This window comes from Coturnix japonica, chromosome Z (assembly GCF_054131305.1).
Source record: "Coturnix japonica strain WE chromosome Z, WE-NBRP24, whole genome shotgun sequence".
Taxonomy (NCBI): domain Eukaryota; kingdom Metazoa; phylum Chordata; class Aves; order Galliformes; family Phasianidae; genus Coturnix; species Coturnix japonica.
In genome coordinates, this window is record NC_140702.1 from 52,093,258 (window position 1) to 52,102,466 (window position 9,209).

Sequence of the window (9,209 nt, forward strand, 5' to 3'; positions counted from 1 at the left end):
CATATAACTGCTGGTCAGTCCAATTGGTTTGTTTGGGTCAGTTTGGTTGGTTGGTTAGTTTATTTTCCTGTTGGTTTGTTTGCTTTAATGGAACTTGTAAATAGCCAAAATACTGCAGAAGTTGTCTGCAGACAAACAAAATGTGTTTGGTTTTTGTTTTTAACATGTTTATGTTTACTTTATTTAAAAATAATAATAATTGTGAATTTAGTCAAAAGATATTCTATGATTCCTGAAAGAATGACTATTTTAATTTCAGCACTTTCACAAAGAAAAAAAACAAAAACAAAAAAACAACCCACAACAGTTTATCAAAAGAGATAGGATTTAATAATTGCTGATAACTGCATTGCTGACCCTGCATTTTTTCACCCATCATGTTTGTAGTATGAACAGTTTGCCCCAGCTTGGCCAAAGGTCATCTTTCTCTGAAAGATATGTTCCACTTCCAAGATGTCAAGGTTCTGCTCACTGAAAACCCACAGACCACAGTGCATAAGATCACTGTGAGCTGTCGGTTGCCACTGTTTGGTTTTCCTGCTGGAGGTTATTCACCCTCTGCTGGGAAACAAAAGAAAGAAAAAGAAACAGAATTCATTCAACATATGAGGGTGCCTATACAAAAGTCTCTGCTGGAGGGAAATCTGCTTGGTGCATGAGCTCAAAACCTGAGCTCACAGACCTGTTTGTTCGCATCGAGCCTTTCACACCTAACTCCTCTACGATGTCGGAGCACAGCATTTCACTACCTCATCTCTTTCTGTTTGCAAGACCAAGCTTATTTTATGAGTGTCTATTACTTTTCTGCTTGGAGTGTCTTGAAGATGAATTTGTTTACAAATTCCATGTGGGCACAGGAAAACGTGTCAGTACAAAACTGTAATTCTGCATTATGAAAATTCCAGATGTTCTTACATTTGCATAAGGAATGCTATTTATTTTCTTTTCTCCCACTCTCCACCTTTCCCTCTTTGCTCTCTAGCATACAACTACAAATTGCTTTACTGAACAGATTGCAAAAATACACAATAAAAAGTGTATTTCTGATCATTTATCCCCCGGAGAAAATAAAAACATTATTCATTTTATTCTCCTTCTGCTTGTGCCTGTTCAATATCAGTATAAACTGTGGGATCCATTGAGTACACAAACATTATGAAGTATGAAATGCCAAATGAGAACACAGGCATTCACATTAGCAGTGATACTAGGCAACATGCCTGACAAATTCTAAGGTCCTACAGCCCACCTGCTTTAGGCTTCCCCCCTCTAGGGGAACCCTCATTGGGTTTGAGGGGTAGGGCTGATCTGTACACATGGCAGGCCTGCCAGCCATTGCATCCACACAGAAAGAAGTGTTTTGGAAAATCCAACTGCCAAGCAGATGTGGTCACTGTCAAATGGTTCAAAAAATGGCACAAAAACCTTAACAGACAAATATCTAGGTGGAGAGTGAATGTAGTGGCATTCTTCACCAGAAGCAATTTGTAGTGTTATTCTGACACTGTAATGAAAGTAGGATAAAAGGGGAGTTCATGCATGCAAACATGCAATAAATTGTTCAAATAATTACTTTTCCAGATTCGGGAAAGCTGCCATTTAACTCCACACTGTTTTAAAGAAAGGTCTGCTATTACACCCTATCTCCTATTTCTATTTCTATAGCATAAGGGGAAAATAAATAAATAAATAAATAAATAAATTTTAAAAAAAAAGTTTTTCTGAAGGGGCAGGAGAGCCTCTTATTTACTTATATATATATATTTTCCTGCTTACTGTGACTGTTACAAGTTCTGCTTCACTCTCCTGAACTTGGAAGTGTCTGTAGCACACATCCAAGGACCTAAGCTTCCCTCATGATAGCATTTGCTGAGACTCAGTTTCAGGCTACGAGGCAGGGGGGCAGAACCTGGACTGGGAAAAATAGACTTCCCTTGTCTGCTGTTGCTGGAACTAGACATTGTTACCCCAGCTGGCAGTTAATCAGCTCTCTATCCTCAGAAATGCTATTTGCCCAATATAAATGACATAAACCAAGATGATCATCTTAGTTTATTTTTCTAGAGTCCTTAGCATGCTACATTAACCTGACAATGTTTAATCTTGTGTTCATTTCACAGTACACTTCATGCACTTCACAGCCGTAATTGGCTTTACACTGACATTACACATTTTGACCTAGCCATGGGAAAAGAATAACTCGTAAGATTATTTTTCTAAAAAATGTCCAAGCTCAAACAGTACAGAAGCAGTTCATGCTAGTTCCATGTGCATAATTCTTCTGCCTTTCCTTTCAATGCAAAGATGATGACTGGTCCTTGTTTTAGTCCATTTGCAATTGAACTACTTTTGTTTGATTTCTTATGTCCTGAGGAGTTCTCTCTTATAAAACAGCATTCAAGTATTCTAGTTTAATATCCCCAGTTGTCTGAGTTAAGGAACAAAGTAGACCTTGAGCTTCTGTTTCCGCTACGAATCTTCCAGAGTCCCATAACCGATGGCCATAAAGTCCTTCCTTGTCGTACACACTCAGAGCTAAAGCCAGAGTATTGCTATTTGGCATTATCCAATGAAATGCAAGAAATTAAATACGTTATGTTTTTATTGCTATAGTACAATACCAAGCAAAGTCAAGTTTTAATACAATTGCAAGTGTTTCATGGAGTATACGTCTCTCCTCTTCAGGCCCAGTAGTTCAGCTGCACTGAAAATATCACTTACTTACTTATCATATGGCAAATGTCATCCTAAGAAGATGTGTTGAGTATTCTTGAGTCTGAAGAATCAGACCTTTCATCATACTCATCTTCTGTGTAAAGAGGTTGCTTAGACACAATAGGACATCCGTCATCAGGGATTGAGATCCTAGGATCTTCTGATGAGCGAGAAGGAAGGACAGAAGAGCTTTGGAAGATGCTGGCTGAGTTGCTAGAGAAAGGACTGACATACTGGGACCGCAGCTGGTACTGCTGCTGCAGCGTCATGGTGTTCCAAAGGGTGACATCATTAGGCAGGAAAGGACTGGACTGGTTTCTTGCCAAAGTGTTCCTCAGCATCAGCGGGTAGCGAGGTGGCTGAGGAAATGGGTGCTGCAAAGGTACAGTCAGAGGATTGGGCACAACATTGCTGGAGTCAGCAGAGAACCTCGGTGTGTCAGGGACCCTGAAGGCTGAGCCCACTCACCACTTGGAAGAGGAAATAGCATAGGAACTCAGCGTGTGTTCAAAAATATGCCCGTTGGAAGGCAGAACTAGACCATCTGACTCTGCAGAAGTTCTCTCACCACTGGCCACTGAAGACCGGCTGGACAAGAGAACCTCAACAGCGCTCACCAGGTCACCACCACATCCTTTCAGGATCAACTCCAGCACCATCGGCTTCTGGTTAGGGAAAATCTTTTTCAGCACTTCCAGTGGAGGTCTGTTGGCTTTCAAGCTGAAAGGTAAAGAAACTGTCCCAGAAGGACCTTCTATCAGTAGGTGATTCTGCTCTGCATGGTACTTGGGGCTCTCTGGACGGCTCTCTGTGCTCCCACCAGTTTTCTGAACTGCGTAACATACCTCATCCACTTATACAATTTCTGGGCTTTCAGGGGTGAAGCAGGTTCTGGCTTTAGCCATGTCTGGGGAATTCCTTTGGTCTGTGTCTTTGTCACTGTAGGTCTCAGCATTGTCTGTTCCGCTGGCATCACCCAGCCTCTCCTCACTGATGTCTGCAAAGGAAGGCAGAGAAGTCAACAAATGCTGAGTCCAAATGCCTCTATGGACACCAGAGGACAGACTCTCCCTATAGGGAACAGAGCAGGCTCCTAGGGAAGGAAAGAAAGAATAAAGAAAAAAAAAGCATTTTTCTGATAAAATTAAATTCTCTTTACAATGTCACGTGAGAACAAAACTGCAAGAGTCATGAGACATGACCTAGGCATTTTGTGCTTCTTTTCAGTCATCTGTCTCATTCTTCCACGTATAAGAAAAGCATCCTTTTTTCTCCTGCATCAGATGTGCTATACTAATCCTTCCATCCTTCTTCACTAGTTACAAGACAGCAATGAGCCAACCCAGTGTGCAAGTTCTCTCAGAGGAACTTGAGCATTTTCATTCTGGGATTCCTATCGCACTGGTTGTAAGATGTAAATATTCAGAGAGAATACCCTGGAAGACCAACATTTCCTCTGTAAGTGCAGCAGCACTGGTAGAACCACTGCACCACATCTGCTGGCTCAGAGCTGTTCATATAAATCAATATATCCTAGTTCTTGTTCTGCAGAAACCAGTTCATTCCCCAGCAAGAAAAACAGGTTTCTCTTCCAAACCTGATCAAACCTGATGCCTTCATTGATTAGAACACAACATTTAGAAAAAAATAATCTTTTTTTGGAAAGGACCCCTTGAAGGCATCTGGTTCAACCTCCTGCTCAAAGCAGAACTAGCCTAAAATCTAGAGCAATTTGTTTTAGTCCCTGCTCAGCTGAGCTTTAAATATTTCTAAGGCTGGATGCTTAGCAACCTCCCTCAGCACTTGTTTCAGGTACCTTGCCTGTCGTGTGTGAAGCTAAGAAGGGCAGAGCAAAAGCCCACGGACCACGTTTTTACCAGAGGTACACACAAAAAGGGAGATACCCCAGGGCTCCAATCACAAAAGGGGGCAATGTATTTGCTTGAAATCCTTTGCAGTCATTTATCTAAGGATGTTGTTCTGCTGACCTCCCTCATGCAAGTGCAGTGCTGACCTGACAAACATCAGCAGCTGGGGAAGGGGACACTGCAAGCTGATGCAGACAGAGGCTGTGTTCACACAGCAGAGCTTCTGAATGCACAAATGTGAAAGATGGTCTGCAGAAACCAATGGAAGTACTTGTCTGGTTTCCCAAGCCCACAGTGATGAGCCCAAGTAGATATGGCATGAAGCAAGCAAAGGCTTCCAAATTGTGCTCACAGTCACCCCTACCAGACTGAGAGGGAACTAAGGGCATGTAAATGGAAAATCCTGGCCACTGGCCTCCTACAGGTCTGCCTCACTCTCTTACCCTGGGAATGGACAGGGCATTTCTGGTGCAATTTACCCACTTTGTCACTCTGAGAAAGGAGTCTGAGTAAGCTGAGCAGGAGGTCACCATGCTGTCCAGAACGGGAGATACATTCCTCTGCTGTAAGTAAACCATCAGCTCCTGGCAGAGCAGAGCAGACAGTCAGCATGGCAAAGGGCTGTTCTCTGCCCGAGGCAGGAGCGATGGCCGTCCTGTGGAGCCGCGGGTGTTGCTGGCTCAGGTTGCAGAAGATGAGAGTGGGAATAAAGCTGAGGTGCCCTTCTGAAGACCCCATCTTACCCGTTTTTCATCTGGTTATGCTCTCTGTCCAGAGCTAATAGAGAAGCACGTATACAATATGAGGCAACGTGCATATGAACTTCTTTATGCTCTCTGCGTTAGTCTTGCCTTAGCATCCAAGGGGAATGCAGAAAGCAAACAAACCGGTAGCATTATCTTTTTGAGAGAATGTTAAGACCTAGGGGTAGCTTTTACTTGAAAAAGAAAAGAGAACGGGAGGGTCATGCTACCTTTCCCTCTTAATCCCCCACCACCCCCACCCCCCTCACACACACACACACACACACACATCTTCATGCCTTCACAGCCACGTATTTATTACCAGAGAAGGGATATTAAGAATAATTCACGTGCGAATGAAAGAGCAATTTACACACTTGAGTCTTAGAGAGCAGCCCGAGGACAACTAATTGCCTCTGCCCCTGTCGTGATTTGTGATTCTTAGGTCACAGATCTAGAAAGGCTAGAAACCAGCAATTAACATGTAGATGAATAAAGACGATATTGCATAATGAAAAATAGGCTGCTTGTTCCCAAAGAGCTTGAGATAGTGTATAAGATGAGCCCCAAACACCCCATGATAGTCTGAGTCTCATGTCAAATGTGACACCAAAACCATTTCTTAGTGCAAAACCTACCAGGAGCTCCAGCCAGCAGATAATACTGATTCATACACCCAAGGCTGCACAGTTGGATCTGTCATTTGCTTGCCTTCATTTCATCAGTGGAAAAAGTACCCAAGGATCCAACCCACAGCCTTCTTCCTGCCTCCAGTATTTTTGCCAGTGAAACAGAGGACTCTGGTGGAGAAAAAGGATCATTGTCATCATCCATGTTGTTGATCCTGATGAGGATTAGGGTAGTGTTACAGCATGAACCATGAAAGCTGACCTTTACAAGCAACAAATTCCATGTAGCACTTGAAAAGTGGTAGCATCTTCTTGGCCTTCAACTGTGAAAATAGCTTCCTGAACAATCACTTTGACAATGCCAGTCTTACAGGTTACACTGGTTTATATAGGCATGTCAGTAAGGCTAAGTAAAAATAAAGGCATATGAAGTGCTACATGATATATGTCAGCAGAAGACTGAAAAACAAGGGTCTAGGTCCTTTTGTGTGTGGGAACTTCAAGCTGAGTGCAGGAAGATGCTCACATATCCTCTTCTGAGCATGGAAGTGGCACTGCCTCGTTACAGTTTCCTCCTTCTTCCTGTTCCCTGAGAATGTTACAGGATAATTCACTCCCAGCACAAATGGTGGGGAAAATTTATCCTCTGCTTATGCTCTAGACCCACACCCTTGTCTGCTAGTGAAGATGTGTTCATTCAAATATACCATTATGTTGTTAAGCATGAGGAGACATCAGAGCAGCCCTTGCTCATGAGCCAGCACTTAACAGTGAAAGATAAGATCTCCTCAGCTTTTATGATAACATCCACAGAAAAGATGGCTGTGAAGTGGTTAATGTGTTGAAAGATCTCAAAACAGTTTGGATTCCTGTCATGGAGGGCCCTGCCAAGGGCTCACATCCAGTCCTTGATGTGAGTTATCTCTGGTGTGTGTGGCTGTGGGAAGGAGAGAATATCCCTTGAGCAGCTGCACATTCAGAAGCTGTGCATCTGACCAATGTGCAGATGGGGCTGAGTGGGAGCAGGAACAGGAAATGGCCTGTGATGTCTTCACCATCTGATGACAGCCACTATTGGGTCTCCAGGCTGTTTGATCCAGCAAAGTAGCTGATTGCCAGACCAAAAGCATGAAGGAGACATCTCAACTGGCTCCCATACTGCAGTCTGGAGGTGAGGATGAAGATGTTATTCAGCTCACATTCTAAAATAAAATAAAATAAAATAAAATAAAATAAAATAAAATAAAATAAAATAAAATAAAATAAAATAAAATAAAATAAAATAAAATAAGGAAATATTATTTTCTACTTTGATAATTTGAGTATTTGCTTACAAATTACTAACAAAGTGCAAAATCCAATAATCTTTCTGGGTTGCTACTGGAGAACAGCCCAGTTTATTTTTCACACTGCCAAAAGACTTGTTTTTCCTTTGACAGAGGGCCTGGCAGTCATCTCCCGGTGCCTCAAACTACTGTAATGCATTTGATATCAGTCCACACAGCAAATCTAGCCAGCAGCAAAGCCGGAAGCAACATTCGGCCACTCCCTATCACAAAGAGCTCCTCCAGGTGCTCACAGCACCAAGCCCTTTCCGTGGTTCTCAGGGAGCGCTGCAGTGAGTTGCTGGTGAACCTGCGGGTGACGCTGAGAAGAGGGGTTACAATGCACCCCACCCCTGCTCTGCTCATATCGCTCCCAGAAAGATCCTGGGGCTGCCCGGGATCGGGGAAGGGTCGCCCCGTTCTGTAACGTCAGCTCATTCGTTGGTGACATCAACGAGCGTCCGGCATGAAACGGGGCACGGCCGCTAGATGGAGCCGCTTGCCCGACGGAGTGATCCTGATGTACTATGCGGGTTATGGCGCAGCCGTTTTCAGCCCGGCTCCCAAAAGCGGATCGTCTCTGCTCTCCACCCTCAGGTATGTGTCCAGATTGGGCTCGGCTCAGGGATGCATTCAAAGCCAGTTGAGGTTCCAGATGCTTGGAAGTTTAAAATACAAGCCCATTTCACAAGGAGCTCTCAAATGTCTTGTATATACAGTTCACTTTCAGCTGAACTCACACATTGCCGGCGGGGGGGTGGGGGGGGGTGAGATGGGACGGGACGGGACGGGACGGGACGGGACGGGGGGAGGGGGAGATGGGGGAGGGCGGGGCGGGTGACAGGACTTGAGCTGTAAGGCTGGAGCATATGCCAGATCTTCAGCATCAGTGATTTTTTTGGTGAAACAAAAAGGCGACCCAAGTTTGTCTGGGGACTAATTGTATTCAACTGCAGACAAATTAAACCCAGGTCACTATGGCTGGTTGCTGGCCACTGCTTTTAGGGTGTGCAAGGGTCTGTGAAGCAATGCTGCAGAGGAAGTGAGGACTCAGAGAAGGATGGGGTGGTTGTGCTGCTCTCACCACACCCACAGCCACAGCTGATTCCCATGTTGCCAGACCAATGTGACTGCAGAAATAGTGAAAGTCTGTCAAAAGAGCAGCCAGAAGTGATGGCCAAATCAGGAAATAAGTGAATGCCAGACAATAACTCAACAAGCAGAAAATTTGATTGAGATTTCAGATGTTAAGTATATACCAGTCATCTGCAGAGTTAGTTGCAGCTTTCCATACCCATACATTATGGAAGCCTATCAAAACCTCATGTGGTGAACTTTCAGGAGGAAGGAAGGAGTACAGGCAGACAGCCCACCCCACCTCAACTTCAGGCTTCTACTGTAGAGCTCCCTGTTCCTTTTTGAAGCCAGCAGAAGCAGGCACAACACCTCTAAAAAGGTAAGATAAATACCAAAGTAAATACAAGATAAATACAGCTTCTTGGAAGGAAAAGAAGGGAAGGGGAAACAAAAAGGGAAAGGAAAGAGAAAAGTGAAGGAAAAGGGAAAGGGGAAGGGAAAGGGAAAGAGAAAGGGGAAGTGGAAGGGAAAGGGAAAGAGGAAGGGAAACGGAAACATAAAGGGGATGAAAAAGAAAGAGCAAGAAAAAAGAGGGAAGGAAAGGGGGAAGTAAACAGAAAATGAAAATTAAATAGGGAAGAAAAAGAGAAAGGAGAACATGAAAGGGGGGAGGAAAAGTAAAACAAATAGGGTAAGAAGAAGCCTATCAAAGTCTCATGTGATAAACTTTCCAGGGGGAAGGAAGGAGCACAGGCAGACAGGGAGGTCAGCCCACCTCACCTTCAGGCTTTTACTGTAGAGCTCCCTGTTCCTTTTTGAAGAAGCAGAAGCAGGCACAACTCCTCTAAAAAG

General features: G+C 43.9%; 1 long non-coding RNA gene and 1 pseudogene across 1 annotated transcript; one reads left to right on the forward strand and one right to left on the reverse strand.

The window, feature by feature from the left end:
* Nucleotides 1-2,597: 2,597 nt before the first annotated feature.
* On the reverse strand, nucleotides 2,598-7,231 carry LOC146754063 (doublesex and mab-3 related transcription factor 3-like; annotated as a pseudogene).
* Nucleotides 7,232-7,285: 54 nt separating this feature from the next.
* On the forward strand, nucleotides 7,286-9,209 carry LOC146754064 (uncharacterized). Its single transcript, XR_014939615.1, has 3 exons — nucleotides 7,286-7,877; nucleotides 8,622-8,736; nucleotides 9,092-9,209. It is a non-coding gene; the product is annotated as an uncharacterized LOC146754064 (long non-coding RNA).